General features: G+C 39.9%; 1 protein-coding gene across 5 annotated transcripts in view; it reads left to right on the top strand.

Moving 5' to 3' along the window:
- The first annotated feature begins 407 nt into the window (after positions 1 to 407).
- VRK1 (VRK serine/threonine kinase 1) overlaps positions 408 to 23,834 on the top strand; it is a 77,959-nt gene continuing 54,532 nt past the window's right edge. For 2 of the 5 annotated variants that reach the window (XM_069540388.1, XM_060003317.1), the window contains exon 1: positions 408 to 495. The gene's annotated coding sequence lies outside the window, so the exon portion shown is untranslated. Of the gene's footprint in view, positions 496 to 940; positions 1,070 to 23,834 lie in introns of those variants that run through there. The other 3 variants (XM_060003318.1, XM_060003319.1, XM_060003316.1) reach the window with 3 other exon arrangements.

Genomic DNA, 23,834 nt, shown 5'->3' with positions numbered 1-23,834 from the left:
GGCAGAGGGGACACTCGGCCAAAGGAGAACGTAGGACTTCTTTCACATCCAACTCTTTGTCAACACACTTATTATTATAATTTAATAAATAAAGCTACTGCGAACACTGGCAACAATTATTTCAATTCCTACAGCTTTGCCGGGTACAGCATCTGACCAGAAGGACGGACTCCGAGGCTGTAGACCACATTTCCCAGAAGCCCACGGGGGCAGAGGGACCGGGATCTCGCTTTGCCAGTAAAAGACTCCATTTCCCAGCATGCAGTGGTAGCGCCGGCCCGCGGCTCCAGGCGTTTCTGGGGAGGGGGCGGGGCCATCTCGGGCTCCGCCCCGCTCCGCGCGTTCCCGCTCGCCCCGCCTCTCACGCTCGCCTGAGCCAATGGGAAGGCCGCATACTGCGGGGTGTGAAGGGGCCGGAGCAGCTGAAGAGTTGCGAGTCGGCGAAACCGGCGGGAAGTTCGTATTGAGCGGAAGGCGACGGGTCTGCAGCTCGGGGTAGGGCGGCCATGCGCCGAGCGGTCCGAGAGCGCCAGCGCCGAGAGGGCGCCGTGGAGGGGGAGGCCGGGGACTGGGCCGGCGCGGGGCGGCCGTGACCTTGGGCGGCGCAGTGGGCTGCGGACGGCGCGCCGCTGGCGTCCTCTCCCGCCGGGGCTCCCTCAGGCCCCGCTGCGGCCCTGGGCTGCCTGCACCGGCCAGGCTGGTCCCCCAGGTTCAGTTCCCGGTTCTGGACGGCATGTAGGCTGGTCATACTTGCACCGCCTCCTGGTTGCTCGGGCTGGGTCTGGGAGATGACCTCTGTAGGCCAGCCTAGACCGCCGGGCTCCCTACGCCGTCTTGGAGCTCACCCTTTTCAGAGGAAACCGAATGGAAGCAAATATGACATTTTGCAGATGCTGAAAAGCTCCCTTAAAATGAGGACAGGCGACTGTGGGCCACAGTGGTGGGGTTGAGGGAGGGCATCTCAGGAGAGGTGACGTTGGTCTTGAGATCCGAGTTGGGGGAAGGAGCCCGCTCCCCGGAGGATAGCGTTCCAGGCCTTTCTAACCTGGCAGAATCCGACTGAGGCCGGGTGAGAGCTTGCACTTAACCGCAGGGTTCAAGGCGGTGGAGCTCCGTGGGGAGTTATACGAGGGATTTTCGCATCCTTCTGACGGTTGTCCTTTGTTGTCTCTCCGTAGCTGCAGGCTGGCTCCCTTTGCTGATGCAGCTGTATTCAAGGGCAGCAAATAGTTTTTCCTTCTGTCGAAATAATTTTTGGCTCCGGTCTTAAAACTCATAGGTGATTTATTTAAATTCGACGAACAGCACCAGCGTCGCTGGGTTGAGAGAGAGAGGAAGGGGAAGCAGCCACTGGGTTCCTACTGAGGCCACCCATTTTTCTAACTTGTTTTCTATCAAGTCACCCATTTTTCCCCCCGATGCTTTGTATTGACTCTTCCTTTCCCTCCCCTGTCTCGCCTTCTTGGAACAACTTGGAAATACCAGTTTTGCTCTTGGGAGGGTGGCGGTTTCAGGGAACTGTCAAAGAGTCTCATTAATTATTATTTTTTCTTTTCTTTTTTTTAAACTGCAGTTGCCCATCTGTGGAGTCTGAAATTTGCAAGAGTTTTAAAAAAATGTAGGGCAGCATTTGTTTTTAAGAGTTAAGAATAAAGGCCCCTTATTTTCCATGACATGCTGAGTGTGTTACTTCTGGGGAGAATTTAATCTACAATTTTAAAGTAGTTTCAGAGGGGGGGCAGGGGTTCTTTATATAATCATCTTATTCAAATTATGTTTGTGCTGTTCAAAATGGCCTGTAGCAATTGGAATTAAATTTCTGGGTGGGTAAGGTGATGTTGATCAGCTACCTGTGGAAGGGAATGCAACTTAAGTTGTCACTTAACGCTAGCTTCTGCCGAAGCTGCCACAGGTGCTATTCTCTGTGCATCTCATCATTGCTGATCAGATTCTGAGTTAATATGGTAACACAACTTGAATCCAATGACAGTAAACTTGTGTTAAGCATTACTGTCCGTTTAGTACTAGTATCTAGTGCAAATATCAGGTTTAGAGTGTAATGGCTTCTTAATGTTCAGCGCTGCAAAAAACGCGAGAGGATATTTGTTAAACAAATGAGAAAATGGAGGAATGTGTCAAGCACAGAACCTGGCATATAGTAAGTTAGTTAGTGCCCAGGAAATGGTTATATGGAAAGCTTATGCTAAGTTTTATTCCAGGATGCAAGTGTATATTTTAAAAATAACAGTAGTGCATTCAAAATGTTGACAGATCCTAAAATTAAATTTCTTAAATAAGCCAGCTTTTTTTTTTTAAATTTGAGAACTAATGTGAAATAATAATAAATACATAAGTGAATGTCCCAGATGTCTAGGAAAGAAAAACAAGATTTTTATTTTGACAGCTATGTTTTTTCCCCTTAAAACCATCCCTAAGAAGATATAATGTGCTATGAATAGAATTTTGATTTAAAAAATGAAACTTTGAAAGTATTTTTGATTTGATAAATAAAACTTACTGGAAATGAGGCAAAGCTTAAAAATTTACCTTATATCAAATGAAGAAGAAGGATGACTCCTGAATTTATGCAAGTGTGCAAATGTTGATATCTCCATGTATCAGGCACTGAACCTAATGGAAAGTAAATGCTGCCTCTGTGTGTGAGTGAGGCTTTCATGGAAATTGGTCTTGATGGGTTTTAAGAATGATGGGTAACTGAATAGGCCTGGAGAATATTTTTCAGACTCGTAGGACGTTTTACATGTTTGCCAAGGTTATTTTTCAGAGTAAGCAGAGGTGGACTCATTTATTCACCAGATGTCATGTGGCTACTGTATGTCAGGAATTGTGCTGGGTGCAGAGTCTCTTCTTGATATCGTGTTTTGTCGAAGCAAGTGTTCTTTTAGATTAATAGAGGTCATTCTTTTTGACTTTGGTTGTCTAGCCACCACCACACAAGGAGTCAAATGTGTATGGCACGTTTGGAAAACTATACTCTTAGTGATAAAATGTAGAAAATATGGAATAAGGGTGTAGTATTAATTTAGAAAGGTGATAGAATCCTGACAAAGCATTTAGCTAGGTGGTGTAACCAAGATGTCTTTATACTCTAGGGCATGTTTGGCCCTTTTGACCCGAATTCCTGTGAATATGTTCGTACGTGCCATTATAAAGCTATAAAGAGGGCTGTGCCCTTTAATATCTTGTCCCCTTAGCTTCTGAATGATATTTAAGTACCTAACATTTTGAGGTGGTTGTTTGGAAATAATTTCATGCACTTGCCCAATTATTCCTGCTCCATCTCTCCCAATGTCATCTTAAATCTTTGCACTCAAACTCAAGCACATTCTGCTCTTCTTTTCTGGATGACATATGGACACTTGATGAAAGAAAAGCTCTCTAGAGAGTCTGGAGAGGTATTAAGTCTGCCCTTCCCCCCATAATTAGAATTTGATTTTTAATATTCACCAGTATACACTAATGACAAGAAACTACTTCTAGTAACATCGATGAGTAAATTTATTAAGAATTTTAGGGACTTCCCTGGTGGTCCAGTGGTTAAGACTCCATGTTTCCAATGCAGGGGGCACAGGTTCGATCCCTGGTCAGGGAAGGTCTGCATGCTGTGCGGTGAGGCCAAAAAAAAAAAAAGGGAATTTTATTAGCCACAACATTTTTGTCAGCTTGGTTTGAATTGTATTATTTATTTAGTCTTAGTGTAGGTACATGGATTTTGATGATTCTTTGCAATAATTCCTCTCTCTCCAAGGGATAGAAGCCAGTACTCTCAGATTTGAAAATTATATAGATGCTGTCCACACTGGCCAATATTTAGGATGAATATTAAACATACTAAAATGTTTATCAATAAGCCACATATATTAAGTGGGAAGATACACTAGATGGAAGTCATGTAATTAAGTTGCAAGGTTATTAATTTGAGATTTGACAACGTTCTGTCATATTGTAAGGACACATTTGTCTTGGAGCTCAATATCCAGAATTACATAGTTGGTCGTGAAAGGGACTGATGAGAACTGGAAAGTCAGTGGGCACAAGGGCAGCACCATCCCACTCTTTTCACGGCTTTGTAGTTTCTTTCTGTGCATTTATTTTGTTTTCTCTGCAGACTGGCAGACTTATTGCTGTTTACATTTGGGATAGATATGTCTGCTTCAGATCTAGCTCCTTGTTTCAGGAATCCCAGAGAGACTCCATTATCTATCTAATTGTCAATTATATCCACAATTTTTAAAAAAGTCATGAAGTTAGGAATCTTATAGCTAAGATAACTACAGCTTTATTTCAGATTAGTTGCTTTCCTCAAATTGTCTTACCAAGTAACAGCTGAACAAACTGCCGTTGTTGATACTGTGTATAAATGGATTGTGATCACACTGTGTGTTAGAAAGTGCTGTTAGGCCTTTAGTCTTCATAGACTGCGTCAGGAACACAGAGAAACAAACTTGCTGTTTCTGTTGGCAATGGTGCTTTTGTTCCACTTCTTATTGCAGCTTATTATATAATACAGCAACAGAGCTGTCAACATACAGATTATATCTGATTATACATTCTTCATTAGCGGTAATAAAGAAGAAGTCTTTTTGTGGGAATCAGGAAAAAAGTTTTAAAAATCCATTTAAAAAATACTAAGGTCAGATTATAACATTTAAGAGGCTTAATCTTACTTGTTTTACAGGCTTTTAGAAAGCATTGTAGAAATTGTGACTTTCATGTGTTGCTGCCCATGTGAAATGGTACAGCCACTCTGGGAATTCGTTTGGCAGTGTCTTAAAAAGTTAAATATACGTCAAACACATGACCCAGCAGTTGCACCCCTGGGCCTTTATCCTCGGAAAATAGAACCTTATGTTCATACAAAGACCTGTATGTGAATGTTCCTAGCGGCTTTGTTTATAATAGCCAAAACTCAGAGACAACCCAACGCGTCCTTCGGTGGGTAAATGGTCAAATAAAATGTGGTATAGCCATATAATGGAGCACTACTCCTGACAAAAAGGAGCAAACTATTGACACAAGCAACAATTTGGATAGAGCTTAAGGGCATAGTACTGAGTGAAAAAAGCCAACCTCAAAAGGTTGTGTGATTAGAATTCCATTATATAGTATTCTCAAAATGATAAAATTATAGAAATGGAGAAGAGATCAGTTTTGTAAGGTGAGGGCTTGGGGTATGGTGTGACTATAGAAGGGGAGCATGAGGCAGTTTCTTTGGGGTGATTGAACAGTTGTATGTCCTGTTTATTGTGACGGTTATAAGAATCTTTATAGGTGATGAAATGTCACAGGACCATACACGTGTGTGTACGTGCACTCACACACACACACACACACAGTGTAAAAACTAAAATTTGAGTAAGTACTTTTATTACTAACACTATCAATGTCAGTTTCCTAGTTTTGATCATTGTATTATGCTCATCCTTTGTATGGCTTTGCCACATAATATTCATCCATTGAAGGTTGTGGTTTGTCTAGTTTTTGGCTATTACAGATAAAGCTGCTATGAGCACTCATGTACCGGTTTTAGTATGAATATAAGTTTTCACTTTTCTAGGATAAATACTCCAGTGCAACTGTTGGGTTGTAGGGGTAAGTGTGTGTTTAAACTGCAAACTTTCCCAGAGGTGTACCATTTTACAGTCTTATCACTACAGGAGAGATCAATTTCTCCACATCTTTACCAGCATTTGGTGTTAGCAGTATTTTTTATGTTAGCCATTTTAATAGGTGTGTATTGGTATTCCATAATGGCTTTAATTTGCATTTTCCTAATGGCTAATGATGTTGAACATCTTTACATGTGCTTATTTGCCATTTGAAGGGTTTCAGAAAAAGCCTCCCCCAAATGTGCCGTTATGGCATGCAGATTACCTTAAGCCAAAGACAGTGGAGACCCAAGACTCAAGAGCTTTTTACCTCCACTTCAACTGCCAAATGAATTTGGATAGGGAGCCTGGCTCAGAGAGAGCTATTACCAGAGCTAACTTTTATCTGAAAGCCCTCTCTGTTTGGCATCTAATAACAAAACATCTGATTTTATTGTCTGAATTACCTTCCTCCCCTTTGAAGTCCCAGGCCCCTGTCCCCTTCCTTAGCTCAGGATGGTATATTAGCCTCAACTGCCCAACTTACCCTTGGGTCCCATATTTTTATGGAGGTAATTAAATTTGTTTTTCTCCTGCTAATCTGTCATATGTCAATTTAATTAATATACCAGCCAAAAGAACCTAGAAGAGTAGTGGAAAAATTTTTTTTCACTCCCACACATTCATATCTCATTTGGTGATTTGTCTGTTGAAATCTTTTGCCCATTTTCTAATTTGTTTTCTTATTGTTGAGGTTAGAGTATCCTTTATATATTCTGAATACAAGTCCTTTGCCAGATATGTGATTTGCATATATAGTCTCTCAGTCTGTGGCTTGTTTTTTCATTCTCTTACAGTGTCTCCTGCAGCACAAAAGTTTTTAATTTTGATGAAGTTCAACTTACCAATGTATGGATCGTTTTTGGTGTCATGCATGTCTCAGAACGCTTTACCAAACCCTAGGTCAAGTAGATGTTCCAAGTTTTCTTCTGTTTTACAATTTTATGTCTTACATTTTGATCAATGAATTCGTTTTGGGTTAATTTTTGCAGAGGGTTTGACGTTTAGGTCTTGGTTCTTTTTTTTTTTTTTTTTCTTTTGTCTATGGATGTCCAACTGTGACAAACCATTTGTTGAAAAGACTACCCTTTCTCCATTGAATCATTTTTTTTAACCTTTATCAAAAATCAGCTGGCTGTACACTGTAAACTGCATACAAAATGAAGATAGGAGGAAATGAGTAAGCAAGTAAGGATGAAAATTAATACAGATTTATGAAGGTGTATGAAGGTATGGAGACTCATGCCTTAAGTCTTGAAAAAAATTTATGTATAGATTTGAGAGGAAGTGGGAACACATTTTAGAGAATAGCATGAGCAAAGTTAGGTCCTAGAGAAAATAGGTAAGAACTGGCTGTTCTGGGGAGTCATGGGAGTGAAGGGGAGGATAGTTGGTTCATGAGTCTAGAAAACTGCTGGCCAGTTTATAATCAGTTTCATTGGCCACTAGAACGTACTGTGGGTTCTTGAGCAGGAAAAATGATATGGGAGAGATGGTCTTCAAGAGAAGTTGTTTTAGGGGCACCTATAGCAGTACAGTAATATGTTGGTAGGAAGAACAGGTTATAGCCAGGACCCTGAACTTGACTTAGTACTTTGTGTTACAGACGTCTACCACAAAGCCAAAACAGTGGTGTCACTTTATAACAATGTCCTTTGTATTTCCTAGAAGAATAATAGTAGATTTCAGACTTTTGCCACTGTCCTCAGTGATGGATACTGGGAACTCTGCTGGACTTTCAAACTCCTTCATTTTAATGCTTCTTTTAGTAAATTGTACATGTTGGCTCATTGTTGATGTGGGTGACATTTCTTATCAGACCTAAAAAGGGTCCAAGGGGTGAGCAACTGAAATGATAAAAACGTAAAGAGTTGATAAATTGGTCCAGTGAGGAAAAGTTAATGGAATCACTTTTATTTATCATGGCTAAGAGGAGACTTAGGGGTTATTTAATCAGTATGTCCTGATACTTGTATATGAAGAACCACATGGAGAATGATGATGACCAGCTGTTCTTCAAAATCACCGAGGACTGAACAAGGACACACAGCTCAAACTGCAGCATTAGAGTTTTAGTCTGAGGGAAGAATTTCCAAGCAATAAGAATGTTAGATACTTCATGCCAGTGATCCAAAGGATCTTTAGAGATAGAATAGGAACCTAGATGTAGTTTAGGGACATTTTGCTTATAGTCAGGGGGATGTGATACGTGACAGCCCCCGAGTCCTAATTTATTAATTTGTGACCCAAAATACTCAGTTTCTGTTTTAACATCCACTTCCCGTTCTTGATTCTTTCCCCGAAGAAATTATATTTCTTTTTCTGTTCACCTTTGGGAAATTCATTTGGTTTCTGCCTTCTTTTGTGCATTTAAAAGATTATCTTGGATGTGGATTAAACTTCTGTCATTTAAAAAATAGCCACTTAACAAATAGAACTTATTTAATATCAAACTGCTAAATATCCATATGCATTTCTACTTTTTAATTAGAACATGGGAAGCCATATCATTCCATTTTTATAAAACATCAATGATGACTTGTTGAGCAGAGGATTTTACTGCATAAGAGATTACCGTGACGTGTATTAATGAAAGGTTGGCAATGTGAAAAGCTTTAGTGCAATCACTTATTTGCCTTCAAAGCACTTTTTCTGTTTGATTTAATTTCCTTAGTCTGATTCTTTTCCACAAGTCTGGATCTTTTTTCCACTGAAATGTTCAGATTGACCAAGACTGTTTTACTTGTGATTGCAACCCTTCAGTATTAAAGCGGAGTTTTTTGTTTTTGGTTTTTTTTTCCCTGCAGAAGAGCAAGCTCTTACAGTGCTATGCAAGCTGCCCATTTAAAACTATCATTGCTTGGCACCTATGCCCTAGTGACAGTTTGACCAACATGTGAGCAGGCACACTGCCATCCTGACAGATGGGCTTGCGTAGAGGCAGCCAAGAAACCATGTATCTGCATCTAGTGTATTTGTTAAGGGCAGGATTCCCAGTCGGGGATGTTCAAACGTCTGTCCATCCTGAGCTTTCACGCCTATGGATAAAGGGATGTCATCATTAATCTCAGCTTCTGACTGAGATTCCATGGGTATATAAGAGCTTCTTGGCTCTTACAAAAGTAGGCAGTTGGGGACAGTCAGTATAATTGATCTCTCCTTCGTCACTGGACTACTTCAAATAATCCTTTCCTCTTTCTCCCAGCCAACTAGGTTTGCAGTGAGTACAAACCTGTTCAGACATTGTCCCGATACTTCTAGAATATGTGCTGTTTCATTTGTTTTCTAGAGTACGAAAGCTTTGAAGTCATGAGTATTTATGGTTGGGACAGTGATGTACATAGTTGGAGTCAGGTAGATCTGAATTCCAAGATTGACAGCTGTATGATATCAGGGCAACCTAATTTTACCATCACATCAAGGTGAAATAGTAGCTATTTCATAGGTGGTTTTGAGAATGACCTGTGAAATATGTACAATGAATCACTTGGTATCATGTCTGGTCCACTGTATGTGTTCAGTAAGTGTTTATCATCATCACCATATCATCATCACTGTAACATGCCTGAGGGTATTTTTCTCTGGAGAGTTATCGAAACAAAATCTTTATTCCACTCATTTCCCACCATTCTTGAAAGTCATGTATTGGATATCATCACATTGTCTGGTCTATAATGGAATGCCTCCGATGGCAGGGAGCTCACTACTTTTAGAACAGGGTTTTTCAACCATGTGACTGGTGACATTTAGATGGGTCGTTCTTTGTTGTAGGGGATTGTTCTCTGAATTGTTGGGTGTTTAGCATCCCTGGCCAGGGAGGCAAAATTGTCCCTGTTTTTCATAAAGTTTTGACTGTTAGTAAGTTCTTTCTTAGATTGAGTGGAAGTCTACTTTCTTCTTTCTCCCACCCAATTCTGTCTTTTGGAGACATGTAGGACAAGCTGAATTCCTGTTCCACGTAATGGTTTTTCAAATGCTCAAAGACCGTCATCTAGTCTCCTCAGTCTTTTTGAGTTGAAACACCTCCATCTAGTTCATTAACTGTTCCTTGCAAGGCATGATTTCATGTCACTTCACCACATTGGTGACTTTCCTTTGATTTAGTCCCCTGTTTAAACTGTACTGCTTAAAATTGAATACAGTACTCCAGGCAGGGCTTGATTAGTAAAAAATTGAGTTGCATCTCTGGTTTTAGACACAACACTTTTCTTCTATTAGGCTAGGAAAAAATATTGCCTTTCTTCTACATACTACATTTTTATTATCAGCTATATCTTTTTGATAACCACATCATGGTTGAACCTAGAGTTGAATTAAACCCCTAGATCTGTTTAAGCCATATCTTCTTCATTCTGTTTTTATGCATTGGTTTTGGTGCTCAAGCATGAGAACTTACGTTTATCCTGTTAAATTTCTCTTTTTTAATTTAGCTAACTGCAATCCCAATTCTTGGTCAACTCTGAAGTTTCTAGTTCAAAAGAACAAGTAGGTGATGATGATGCTGTCAACTGAAATTGAAAATACAGGAGAAAGGTGTGTGCGTTTGTGCGTGTGCACGTCTGTGAAAGGGGAATTGGGGACGGAAGGCTGAGGAATCCCAATATTAAGAGGCAGCTGGACACAAAGGAGGCAACAAAGGAGACCAAGAAGGGGTGGGCAGAAAGGTAGGATAGAAATGAGAAGAGTATCTTGGAAGCCAGAGTGACTGTGTATTGAGTACTGGGGTAGGTACTTGAATACAAAATGAATAGGACATTGTCTCTGCTTTCTGCTTCTGTTTTTATTTGCCCCATGGTTTAACTGTTCAGTTAATGGCATTACCTAGTCAATTATGCCTGAAAACTTAGAGTCATTCTTTATTTTGCCTTCATACCCTTAACTGTTAGGTTACCAAGTTCTACTGATTCAAAACAATACATAGTGGGAAGAGTGCATAAATCTTAGCTAGCTCAATGATTTTTTTTCTTTTTTTTTTAACATAGTGAACACACTATAATTACCACCAAGATCAAGACATTTGCTATTCTAGCACTCCAGAAGTCTCTGTTGTGTCCCTTTCTAGTAATTATTCCCACCCTGGTAACCACTCTTCTGACTTCTATAACTATAGCTTAGTTTTGCCTGGTTTTGAACTTATATGTACATGGAATTATATTACGTACTCCTTTTAACCAGGCTTCTTTTATTCAACATTGTATCTGAGATTCATCCATGTTGTTGCATATATAGTATGTTGTGTTTTTTTTTTTAATAGCTCGGTAGTTCTGGTTATCTGTTATTGCATAATACATTAGTTTTGGTTATCGATTACTACATAACACAGCACTCCAAACTTAGTTGGGGTTAAACAACAACCATATTAATTTTTTATTTTTTATAAATTTATTTATTTATTTTTGACTGCGTTGGCTCTTCGTTGCTGCACGGGCTTCTCATTGCGGTGGCTTCTCTTGTGGAGCACGGGCTCTAGGCGAGCAGGCTTCAGTAGTTGCGGCACGTGGGCTCAGTAGTTGTGGCTTGCGGGCTCTAGAGCACAGGCTCAGTAGTTGTGACGCATGGGCTTAGTTGCTCCACAGCATGTGGGATCTTCCCGGACCAGGGCTTGAACCCGTGTCACCTGCATTGGCAGGCGGACTCTTAACCACTGCGCCACCAGAGAAATCCTCATCTGGGATTGTTGATCAGAGCACCTAATTTGTTGTTTTTTTTTTTTTTGAAAGTGGCTATTTTTCCAGCGGTATATCTAAAACAGTTTGAATGGAGTCAGAAACTTCTACTTGAAACTTTCTTTGCAACTTTTGAGTCCGTGGTGTACTCTTTGGATAGTGTTCAGATTTTGCTGCTGAAAAGGCTGTAGTGGGGTTGATGATCATATATAACAAGAGGAAGGTCAATGTTTGTTTCCAGAAGCAGAGATTCCTTTGAGAAGGAGAGGAGATTTAGGAAATATCCAGTGAGCACTGTCTCTCTGGTATTGGATAAAATCACAGCAATTTGGAGATGAGCTCCTGCATCCTCATTCTGGGCCCTTGTAATAAGAAACCAAGCTTAAATTGGACATTGCATGTGTAGGGGCTTAGGTTGGTGTTATATTTATTTTCTTCAGTGCATATTCTTCCTCTTCTGTTTTGGGACTAAGTTTTATCACCTTATCACTAGTATGGTGGTTGCTATAAAGGCGAGTGTGCCCTGGTTGCAGATTCTCCACGAGGCTTTGGCTCTTCAAACACGTTGGCTGGGTTCCCAGAGGAAGCTTCCTGAGAGTGACTTATCCTTGGAAGTCACATAACATCACTTCCACTATACTCTGTTGGTTGAAATAGACACAACCCTGCCTGGATTCAAGGGGAGGGAACTTAGACCTCACATCTTTATGGAAGGTGTGTCAGAAAATTTGTGACCATTTTTTAAAACTACCTCAAATTATAGACCACAATTGATCCATTCTGTTGTAGATGGATATTTGAATAGTTTCTACTTTGGAGCAATTGATGAATAATGCTGTTGTAAACATTCTTGTTCATATTTCTTGCTTCATATGTATATTCATTTTAGTTGAGTGTAGATCTAAGAGTAGAGTTGCTAGTCATAGGGCATATGTATCTTTAGCTTTAATAGGTAGTTACTCCCAAACAGTTGTCCAAAATGATTGTACCAATTCATACTCCTACCAGCAAACTGAGAGTTCCCATTGCTCTGCAACTTCACTTCCACTTGGTACTGTCATTTAAACATTAAAAAAATTTTTTTAACCATTCTGTGGTTGTGTTGATTTCATTGTGGTTTAATTGGCATTTCCCTGATAACTAGTGACTTGAGCACCTTTTCATATGCTATTAGCCTTTTAGGTATCCTGTGTTGTAAAGTGCCTGTTCCAAGGCTTTTACCAATTTTTAACAAACTGGGTTGTCTTTTTTCTTATTGAAATGTTGGAGTTTTGTATATTCTGGATATGAATCCTTTGTTGAAAATATGAATTGTAAAAATCCCTTTCCATCTATGACTTGCCATTTCACTCTTGTGTCTTGTTGATGAACTGAAATTCTAAATTTTAATCAATTTCAGTTTACCCATCTTTTCCTTTATGGCTAGTGTTTTCTGTGTCTTGTTTAAAAAGTTTTTGCTACTCTGTGGTCATGAAGATATTTTCCTATGTTATCTTCAAGACGTTTTATCATCTTACCTTTCACATTTAGGTCTCAGTTTTCAGGAGTTGATTTTTGTGTGTTGTGAGGTAAGGGTCAAGGTTCTCTTTTTCCCTATATGCTAATCTATATGAGTAGTAGCAGGTAGCATTGGGTCAGGTGAACACCAGTCTGGGAGTTAGGGTTCCTGTATTCTCAGCCTTCATCTACCTTTAATGCACCTTCTGAATTTGGGCATGTTATTAAACCCTTGTGGCCTCAGCTTCACCTGCAAAATGAAGGATTTGAATGAAATGTTTTCTGATTTTCATCCTGGCTGTAGTTTGCTAGATTATTCTCCCTAGTTTACAGTTTTATTTAGGCCTATCAGAATATTCTTGGAACTCGTTTCTGTTATCTGATGTGTTCTTGATATCTCCCAGCTTTATGTTATCACCAGTTATGATGAGTATGCCATCTAGATTGTCATCTAAGCTACTGAGGAAAGAGCTTTCTTGATCACGGTGGTAAGTCCTCGCCCCCGCACCTGTTCTTCTGATCTTGTTGTTATTCTCTGTCCCTTGCCAGGAGCTCATCATTCTGTTTTAGTAAGCCATGGCTCAGGACGCCAATTCCATTTTTGAATGTCATATACATATACTATTCATTTCGCTTGTCCTTTCCTTCAGTTTCCTACTTGAACTTCTGAGAATCACAGGTAACAATGCAGAGTTTCAGGAATCAGCAGAAGTCATTCATGATCAAATGAGTTCTGGTCTCAGTGAATTCTCTCTCTCACGTTGCATGTGTGCTCTGGAAGGTGGCATATCCTCCGAATAGCTGCATACTATACTTGTGCTCTTCAATGGAGTAGTCAGTGAACCACACTGGTGACATAACAAAGTGTACCCTTTGCTGGCTCCTCTGTGTTCTTAGTAGCCTGCGTTGGGGTGATATCTACCCTTCTTTCAGAAGGTATAGTTTCTTTACACAGAATGTCATAACTTCAGGATAGCTATTGTTCCTTCCTTTGTCATTGGTATCACATTTTCCCTCTCATTAATCTTTTTTTAAAAAGTAAGCTTCATTGAGATACAGTTCAGTTATCATACAATTCACTCATTTAAAACGTATTGTTCAGTGTTTGTATTTTCACAGGACTGTAACCATAATCTAATTTTAGAATATTTTCATCAACCCTAAGAGAACTCCCCTACCAAGTAGCAGTCACTCTCCATTTTCTGCCATCACCCACTGCCGCCCGGCCCCCAGAGCCCTAAGAAACCACTTATCTGCTTTTGTCTCTAAAAATTTACCTATTCTCGAAATTTTACATAATTGGAGTCATACAATATGTGGTCTTTTGTGACTAGCTTCTTTCACTTAGTATGTTTTTAAGGTTCATCCATGTTGTAGCATGAATCAGTGCTTCATTTCTTTTTATTGCTGACTAAAATCCCAGCGTATGGGTATGTCACATTTTATTTATCCATTCATCCTTTGAAGGACATTTGAGTTGTTTCCACTTTTGGACTATTATGAGTAATGCTGCTATCTGTGAACATTTATGCACAAGTTTTTGTGTGGACATATGTTTTCATTTCTCTTGAGTACATACGTACCAGTGGAATTGCTGGGTCATGTGGTAACTCTGTGTTTAACTTTTCTTTAGGAACTGCCAAACTGTTTTCCAAAGTGGCTGCACCATTTTGCATTTTCAGTAGCAATGAAGATCTCTCCAAATCTTCACCAGTACTTGTGATTTTCTGTCTTTTTGTTTATACCCATGGTAGTGTGTGTGAAGTGGTATCTCTTTGCGGTTTTGATCTCTATTTCTCTTAATGACCAGTGAGGTCGAGCATATTTTTGTGTGCTTATCGTCCAGTTGTTTATCTGTTTTGAGAAGTGTCTGTTCAGATCCTTTGTCCGTTTTTAAATTGGGTTGCCTTTTTATTATTGAGTTCATTAACCTTTTAATGTTCACTTTGATTTATTTTCAACTAGAAACATGTTTTTCCTTGGTTTTCCTTCCTTTTTTTTTTTCCGTTTTGTTCAGGGACCATTCATTCTTTCTATAATGAGCAGGAGGGTTGAGAGTGCTCTCAAGCCCTTTTGCATTCTCTTGGCAACAGCCTCCATTGGCAAAATATGTAACTGTGGAATACCTTAGACGGGAAAATGTACATCTGCTCGTTATTGGAATAGATCCTTTTGTAGTCTCATAATGGTACTATTTTTATACATTATTTTCTTAACTATTTTTGCATATATTCTGCAGTAGTTTATCACATCAAGGTTTTTCAACTGAATTTTTGTCAACGTTTTGTATTAGTAAAACAAGAACTAAAAACTTTTTTCTGAAGAGCTTTACATCAGTTATTTATTTCATTATTTTGTCCTCTTGATCACTGGAAGTCATCCTTCTTTTTATTTAATAGTTAGGCTGTGTATTTATAGTAACATTGAATATGTTTCTGTTTTGTCTTTTATGCTCTTTTTATGACATTTACATTATTAGTCATTAAGGCAAATATTTTACCACTTTAAGACGTTTCATTTTGCAAATGATTCTGCAGTATGCACGCTCTCAGTACTTCGAAGTTAATTAGCAAAAAAGGCATTTTTGCAAAAATTACACTTGCCATACATATTTTTTGAATCTTGGCCCTGTTAACTTACCTGTCAATGGTTGTGAGGCAAGGAAAATACCCAGCACTATTGGGGTCGAGTAAGAGGGACACGATGGTCAACTTGAAGGGCTTCATTGTCTAGTGCAAAAGAAAAAAGAGAAGAGCGGCCCTGGCACTCAGAAGCTGGCCTGGTGTCACCGCTAGACCACGCTGTTCTCCATTTAAACATAAACAATCTCACAGAATGCCTCAAAGTTTCTCCGAGAGCACGGAAAAATGAGACAGAGCACAAACAAGAGCAAGGTTGCTGCCACCCACAAAATACTTGGCCAGAATGAGTGACCGCAGCTTCTTTACCAATTACTGCTTTATCTTGGTTCTAGTCTCCCCTCAGATAAGATTTATTGAGATACCCGGCATAGAATTACCCCACTTTCTAACCACATCCAAAAGAAACTAGAGAAATTCCTGCTTCCCTAGCCCTCCCCCAAATTACCCAACCAAAGCCCAAATCCTATCATAGATTCTTTACAACATTCTCTTATGAGATGCCCCACTGTTCCTGTGGTGTGTGTTCTCCCAATTTATTTAACTACAGGTTTGTTCCTGGTGGTCTATTGCTGAAAGGCAGACACCAGAGATAGGACACTTTGAGCAACTGCAATAACAAAAAATATAGGAGAAAAGGTTACGTGACAATTTTAAGATAATCAGCAAAATTCAAAGTGTGGGAAATTTTACAGGACAAATGACAAGGGGAAGGAAAAAAAATTAAAGAGAGAGGTGGCACTTGTCTGTTAAAGAGATTCAAAGACACATCAGCCAGTTACAGTGACTAAAAAATCAACTCTAAGACTTTTTAAAAAAAAAAAAGTTGGGGCGATTTGAACACTTATTAGGTGATATTAAGGAATTGTTAATTTTATTAGGTGTGACAATGATATATGGTGAGTGTATTTTTAAAAAGTCCCTGTTAGAAAAATTTACATATGAAATTATATGATGTTTGAGGTGAGCTTTAAACTAGTCTTGGGAGGGGCTAGTGGATTGTTTATACAGAGGAAACAAACTGGTGATGTGTGGATAATTGTTGAAGCTGGGTGACGTGTACATGGGAGTTCATTATATCACATCTCTACTTTGTATGCATTTGAAAATTCCTCTAATAAGGTTTTTTTTTTAGGTCATTTTTATTTCTTTTTCCATGAATTTGCCTCTCTATGTCACTTTCCCATTTTTCTGTTGGGCTTCTGTCTTTTGTTTCTTATAATTTAAAGGATTCTTGAATATGTACTGAGAAAATTAGCCTTTTGTCATAGGTCTTGTAGGTATTTTTTATTTGTCTTTTGAATTTGTTTATGGTATTTTTTAACCTGTGGAGAATTTTTGTCAAATTTATCAGTTTTCTTTAGGCCTTATGTGTTTTATTTTATGTGTTGCTTAGAAAACCCTTCTTGTTTCTGAGATTCTGCAAAGTTCTTTTGTTTTCATGCAGAATTTTTTATGTCTATAGTACTCTTCTGATTTACTTTGATTATTTGGTCATCCTAATTTCCTTTAGAGTATTTAGAAATAGTCTTCCTTTGAGCCCTGCTGCAAGAATATATAAGGAAAGATGTTGTTCAGCAGCTATCTTGCAGAGATTTAATACAGAACACCCGGAGAATTAACCACGAGCAACGTTTGGTAGTTAATTTTGCAACCCGCCCCCCCGCCCCCAAAATAGGAGAACTAATGGGAAAGCTGTCATTTACAGGATTGGCAAAGTGTGCTAAATGTTATAAAAAATATTAGCAATATAGTTCAAAATTTCTAATTTTAGAAAAGTTCCTGTGATTGCTTTACATAAAGAAGTGTTCTGGGACTTCCCTGGTGGTGCAGTGGTTAAGAATCCGCCTGCCAGTGCAGGGGACACGGGTTCGAGCCCTGGTCCAGGAAGATCCCACATGCCGCGGAGCAACTAAGCCTGTGCGCCACAACTAGTGAGCCTGCGCTCTAGAGCCTGCAGGCCACAACTACTGAGCTCGCGTGCCTAGAGCCCGTGCTCCACAACAAGAGAAGCCACTGCAATGAGAAGCCTGTGCACCGCAATGAAGAGTAGCCTCCGCTCATCGCAACTAGAGAAAGCCTGCACGGCAGCAACAAAGACCCAGCGCAGCCAAAAATAAATAAATTTAATTAAAAAAAAAAAAGCGTTCCTTTCAGCTCTTTTTGTAGGGCTTATGGGTCAAGGAGCTAGGCACCCACCTCCCTTTGAGGTTGGCATCTTCAAGCTTGTTCTTCTCTTAGATTTGATGCCTTTGCCTGGGCAGAGCAGGAAGTTTTCTAAATATTACTGTAGTGTCTTATTCATGGTTGGTTCGTGGAGACCTGTTAGGACTCCATGGATGGATCTTTTAATCACTGCATCAAAAGTCAGAAGAAGTGCACAGCAAAAACTTCATGACATCGTTCCTTTTTGGGGGCAAGTGGTGGCAGTGAGGTATCTCGGGATTGTGTTTGAAATTGTACCATACTATGTGTTCTCAGTTAAAAATTAATTCTGCAGTTAGTCTTCCTCTTTTAGAACTTTTGGAAATCATTTAAAGGAAATAAAAGTTGAAGAAGTACATTTGATACTGTATTTTAAACATTTTATTCACTATACCAAAACTTTTTATAATCTAATGTTAATCATTTTTTTAATACAAGTTTAAAAAATCTGACTAGGAAGAAATTTTTCTCCTGTGAAGATATCCACTTTATTTTTCCAAGTTAGAAGTTCGAGTCTTCACCTAGTTCTTTCCAGCTTAAGTGTGAAAACATGACTAGTGTGACAATTGCTTCTAAAGATTGTATCACAGTTTGAGTTTAGCTTAATGTTTTTCAGAAATAAATCTATGAATTGATGGGATCATTATCTCTGGAGGTTCACTTCTAAATTCTCATTGTGTTACATTTGACTCTTATTTTGTTAGTGTTACTAAGGGTACCATACAGCTGTGAATGTTTTTCATACTTTTATTGATATGCCTGGTTCTCTGAGTGAAACCAGGGGACTGATTGTGTGTCCCTAACAGAACTGAGTTAACCTTCCTGTGTCTCAGTTGTTTGTGTTAAATGGTATTGGTAGTAACTCTACTTTTATTCCTGTGGTCATCCTTATAGTTCTGTCTCAACTGTAGGATTTGTGGGGACAAAAGTAAATATATGAAGAAGACCCTGTGTATTGTTGTGAAGTGGCTATAAAAACTCAAGATTCTGTATTTTATTTTGCATATGATTTCTTAGCACTAAACCAATGCATTAATCAACTTCTGATTAACTGGCTCATTTGTAAGAGGACTGTCCTTAGATGTATTGCTTTCAAATTGTTCACAATGTAATTTAGCAAAAGAGGTGATGAAGTTCTTTATTGACTGATTATCTCCTATTTGATTTTATTCTTTGACTTACTGTAGATTGGCAGGAAGCCATTTACACCAAAATATGTAATTCTTTTTTTAAAATTTATTTATTTAATTTATTTAATTTTGGCTGCGTTGGGTCTTCGTTGCTGCATGCAGGCTTTTCTCTAGTTGTGACGAGCGGGGGCTACTGTTCGTTGCGGTGTGTGGGCTTCTCATTGCAGTGGCTTCTCTTGTTGCAGAGCACGAGCTCTAGGCACGCGGGCTTCAGTAGTTGTGGCACGTGGGCTCAGTAGTTGTGGCTCGCGGGCTCTAGAGCACAGGCTCAGTGGTTGTGGCGCACGGGCTTAGTGGCTCCGCGGCATGTGGGATCTTCCCGGACCAGGGCTCGAACCCATGTCCCCTGCATTGGCAGGTGGATTCTTAACCACTCTGCCACCAGGGAAGCCCTGTAATTACTTCTTAATTTCAAATAAGTTTGAAATATGGATAAATGTTTTTGGCCTGGGATATGATGGGATGGGAAAAGGGTGTTTTTTGGGGAGGCTCCTTCTGAATCGTTCATTCACTATTTTATATTTTTTACCCAACTTCTAAAATCCTCTAATACAATAGAGTTGTATGTAATAGAGCCCTTACATTGAAAATGAATGACTTAATGAAGAAAGGAAGATGTACCAGAATACAGTTGGCCTCTATATCTGTGGGTTCTGCATCCACAGGTTCAATCAACTGTGAATTCAGCTGACTGCAGATCAGAAATACTTGAGGGCTTCCCTGGTGGCGCAGTGGTTGAGAGTCCGCCTGCCGATGCAGGGGACACGGGTTCGTGCCCCGGTCCGGGAAGATCCCACGTGCCGCGGAGCGACTGGGCCCGTGAGCCATGGCCACTGAGCCTGCGCGTCTGGAGCCTGTGCTCCGCAACGGGAGAGGCCACAACAGTGAGAGGCCCGCGTACGGCAAAAAAAAAAAAAAAATACTTGAGAAAAAATTTCCAGAAAATTCCCCAAAGCAAAACTTGTATTTGCGACATGGACAATTATTTACATAGCATTTACATTGTGTTAGGTATTATAAGTAATCTAGGTAGTATTTAAAGTATATGGAAGGATGTGCGTAGAATATATGCAAATACTATGCCATTTTATATAAGGGACTTGAGTGGATTTTGGTGTCCAAGGGGATCTAGGAACCAGTCCCCTGAGGATACTGAGGGGTGACTATATCTAGACCAGTGGTCCAGTCTGTGCATCACAACCCCCTGTGCAGGATTAAAACAGAAGATGCTGGGGCTCTTGTGGAGTAGGGCCTTTACTGTTTCAGAGTTCCACTGGTAACCATGTTGTATAGCCAGGATTGAGAATTACTGCCTCAGACAATGGATAGTTATGTAATCGAGTTTATACTTTTGCTCTGAACTTCCAGGCACCCACTGAAAAAGGGGAAACAGGAGTTTCATAGCTCTTAATATCTTAAAAACTTGCATCACTGGAAGAGGCACTTTTTTCCCACCCTGAAACTAACAGAGTTGATGTGTACAACTGCTCACTGTCTTTAATAAATAGTTTTATCAAAGGATTCAGAAACATTCTTTACCTGGAGGGCTTTTTATTGATCCTTGTTTGAAGCTGATGGTGTAATATTAAATCATAACTGTGTGATGGTGTTTTTGCATGAAGCTAAGTGCAGCTTCTTGAAGCCGAAGGTTGCATTTTATTTGGTTTTACATTTCCAGTCCCTAGCACAGTTTCCAGCACATATTCTGGAGGTGTTTTATAAATGCCTTTGGAATAAATGAGTTCAAATGTTTAATTTCCTGGTGAACTAAATTGCCATAAAGGTAGAACTTAGAAAATCTAGAATATGAGATGATTAGCATGTTTCCTAGACCATCTGTCACTAATATTGATTGTTTCTACTTGGTACTGTAGACTTGTTTTTCTGGGGGTGGGTAGCTTGTGTAAAGTTAAAAAACGTTTAAAAAACCTCTTACGTTCTTCTGTACCCCTCTCTTTAGCGGCTTAAAATCAGGTCAGTTTGTAAAAAGTTGACATCCTTACTATTCAGTAAGGATGAATGCAGTCAGCGGTTATTCCAGTAGCAACGCCATTGTAATAACTGGTAGGTGTTCTGCCTTGCCCCCTTCCAGTCTGTTTGACGCATCAACCAGAGTGATCCTTTGAAAACCTAAGTCAGAGCATGCCACTTCTCTGCTCCAGACCTTCCCGTGATTTCCCATCTGGCTTAGATTCAAAGTCAGTGTCCTTACAGGGGCCTCCATGTTGGACGTGATGGCCACACCTTGCCCTTTTATGTCTCTGACACCAGCTAGTGTTCTCCCTGAGCTCATTCTCTGCCAGATGCACCAGCCACCTTGCTGCTGCTAGGACAGGCTGGGCATGTCCTGGCCTTCGGCCTTTGCACTCGCTGCTCCCTCAGTGTGGGGTGCTCTTCCTCTAGATCACTGCATGGCTGACTTCACTCACTTTATTTACAGGTCTTTGCTTAAATGTCACTTTCTTGTGACGCTTTACCAGATCATCTTTTCGGTTTCATCTCTGCCCCCCCCCCACCATGTCCCTGCTTTATTTTTTTCCTTTAGCACTTATTACCATTGGATGTAGCTCATGTTTTAATTTTGAAAAAAATTATCTGTCTCTCCTAAACAAAATATTAGCTCAATGAGGGCAGAGATTTTTGTCTGATTTGTTCACTGCTTTATTCCCATCTTCTAGACAGTTCCTGGCACAGAGTATGTGCTCAATAAATATTTGTTGAGTAAATGAGTTAATGAAGCAGACACTGTGACTTGTAATAATATAGAATTCTGTGGGTTTGAGTATTACTACTATTTATTATTTTTTTTTGCGGTACATGGGCCTCTCAATGTTGTGGCCTCTCCCGTTGCGGAGCGCAGGCCCCGGACGCGCAGGCCCAGCGTCCATGGCTCACGGGCCCAGCCGCTCCGCGGCATGTGGGATCTTCCCGGCCCAGGGCGCGAACCCGTGTCCCCAGCATCAGCAGGCAGACTCTCAACCACTGCACCACCAGGGAAGCCCTTGAGTGTTATTTTTATTTTAAATTTTAAAGGAGGCATAGAATGGTAAAAGTTTTATATTTCTTGTCAAAAAGTTGCAACCATCTACTCAAGTAGCACTACCAAATAACTTAGTTTAAGTTAAAGGGAGAATAGGGCCTAGTCCTATCCCGTACTTTTGAGAAATGGAAGTTGATCCATTATAAAACCATTCCTACCTTGAGGTGACTTTAGTGACAATGGCACTTAAGATTTTGGTAGTCATGATATCAAGTTTAGCCTACAGATGAAATGGATTTTGAGGATGGAATAATACACGTTAGCCAGAAATATAAAAAAAAAGTAAAAATTTTGGTGAGAAATTGGTCAGTGGGAGAATTCTTCTTGAGTGTTCAGAGTATGATTTTCATTTTGATTCATTTTGACTTCATTTTGACTCATTTGAAGGACTGTGAATTAAAATGCAAGTATAAACCCGTTCCAAATATTATGTTTACCCTTTTGCTAAAGTCAGAGTCCTTATGGTGGCTCCCGGGGCTCCATTCGATCTGTTGCTCCCGTGTTCCCTCTCTGACTTCTCCTCCTTCTTTCCCCTTGCTCAGTCCACATCAGTCACACTGGCATCCTTACTCTTCTCTGGTTGCGGGACAGGCTCCTAACTTAGGGTCTTTGCACCACTCATCCCTCTGCCTAGGATATCTGCCCCAGATACTCACGTGGCCTCCTTCCCATCTTTGCTCGGATCTCACCTCCTCAGTGGGGCTGACCATGACCTCTCCGTTAATACTGCACGCTGCCCCCGGTCACCTTGCACTCCCCGTCCTCTATCCCCTCCCCCCAACCTGCTCTACTTTATTCTTTTTTGAAACATAGCATCTACATTCTCTAAAATATTACCCATTCTCTAAAACTTACCCATTATGTTAGCTTTTATTATCTGTCTTTTCTAGAATATAAGTGTTAAATGGTAGGACCTTTTTTTTGTTCCTTGAAGTATAGCAAGTGCCTAGAACAAGTGCTTGGCCTGTGGCAGATTATCAATAAATGTTTGTTGAGTGAATGTATGAACAAATCATTACTCTTCTTCATAAGTTCACATAATTCACAGTTAACCTTTATTTACTGCTGTGAAAACAAGTAGATTTATGTAATTAGCATGTATAAGAACAGTCTTTGAAATAATACCACTTGTATTTGTACCTCCATGTTATGAGTCAGAATTTCCTTCCTTTTTTAAGGCTGCATAATACTGTGTTGTACATCTGTACTAATTTTGTTTATCCATTTGCCTGTGGGCGGACACCTAGGTTGCTTCCACATTTTGGTGGTTGTGAATAGTGCTGCTCTGAACATGGGTGTGCAGATATCTCTTCGACACTATCAACTCTTTTCAGATCTGTTAGCTTAAAGAATATTCATATCAATCAATTATATTTTTTGTATATGCCTCCATCTTAATTTTAAAGCTATTAATTTTATTTCCAGAGGTCTTAATTTTATTTAATGGCATGTTTTTATTTTATGTAATTTATTCTTACAGGATTTGTATTTTGATGTATTTGGTGTAAGACCATGTACAGTGGTCTGCTTTTTTAGCATGATACAATCCTGGAAAACTATACATCAAAAAGTGGAACAAAATCCTTGAAAGAATGAGGTGTTACTCACTGTTGTGTCTCCCAAAATACCTAGACTGTGAGTGGCCGGAAACAGTAGAGTGAAAACCAGTAGAGAGTTGTGTTGTGAAAGCAAAAGGAAAGAACGTTTCAAGAAAGAAAGAATTAACAACAGTGTTGAGCACTGCTGGGTAATGAGCGGAACAAATGAGATGATTCCTCAAGTCATCGGGTTCAGTGCCCTGAGCAAGAGTAGTTTGAGTGGGCTTGTGAAGGGAGAGTCCGGATGGAGTGAGTTGTGGGGAGGGTGAGGAGAAAGGACGTGTTCATAAGTACAGGTTTTGTGCTGAAAGGGAGGAGAGAGTTAGGATG

Source organism: Delphinus delphis, chromosome 2 (assembly GCF_949987515.2).
Source record: "Delphinus delphis chromosome 2, mDelDel1.2, whole genome shotgun sequence".
Classification (NCBI taxonomy): domain Eukaryota; kingdom Metazoa; phylum Chordata; class Mammalia; order Artiodactyla; family Delphinidae; genus Delphinus; species Delphinus delphis.
Note: the sequence above shows the minus strand (reverse complement) of the source record. Positions and strands in the feature narration are given on the sequence as shown.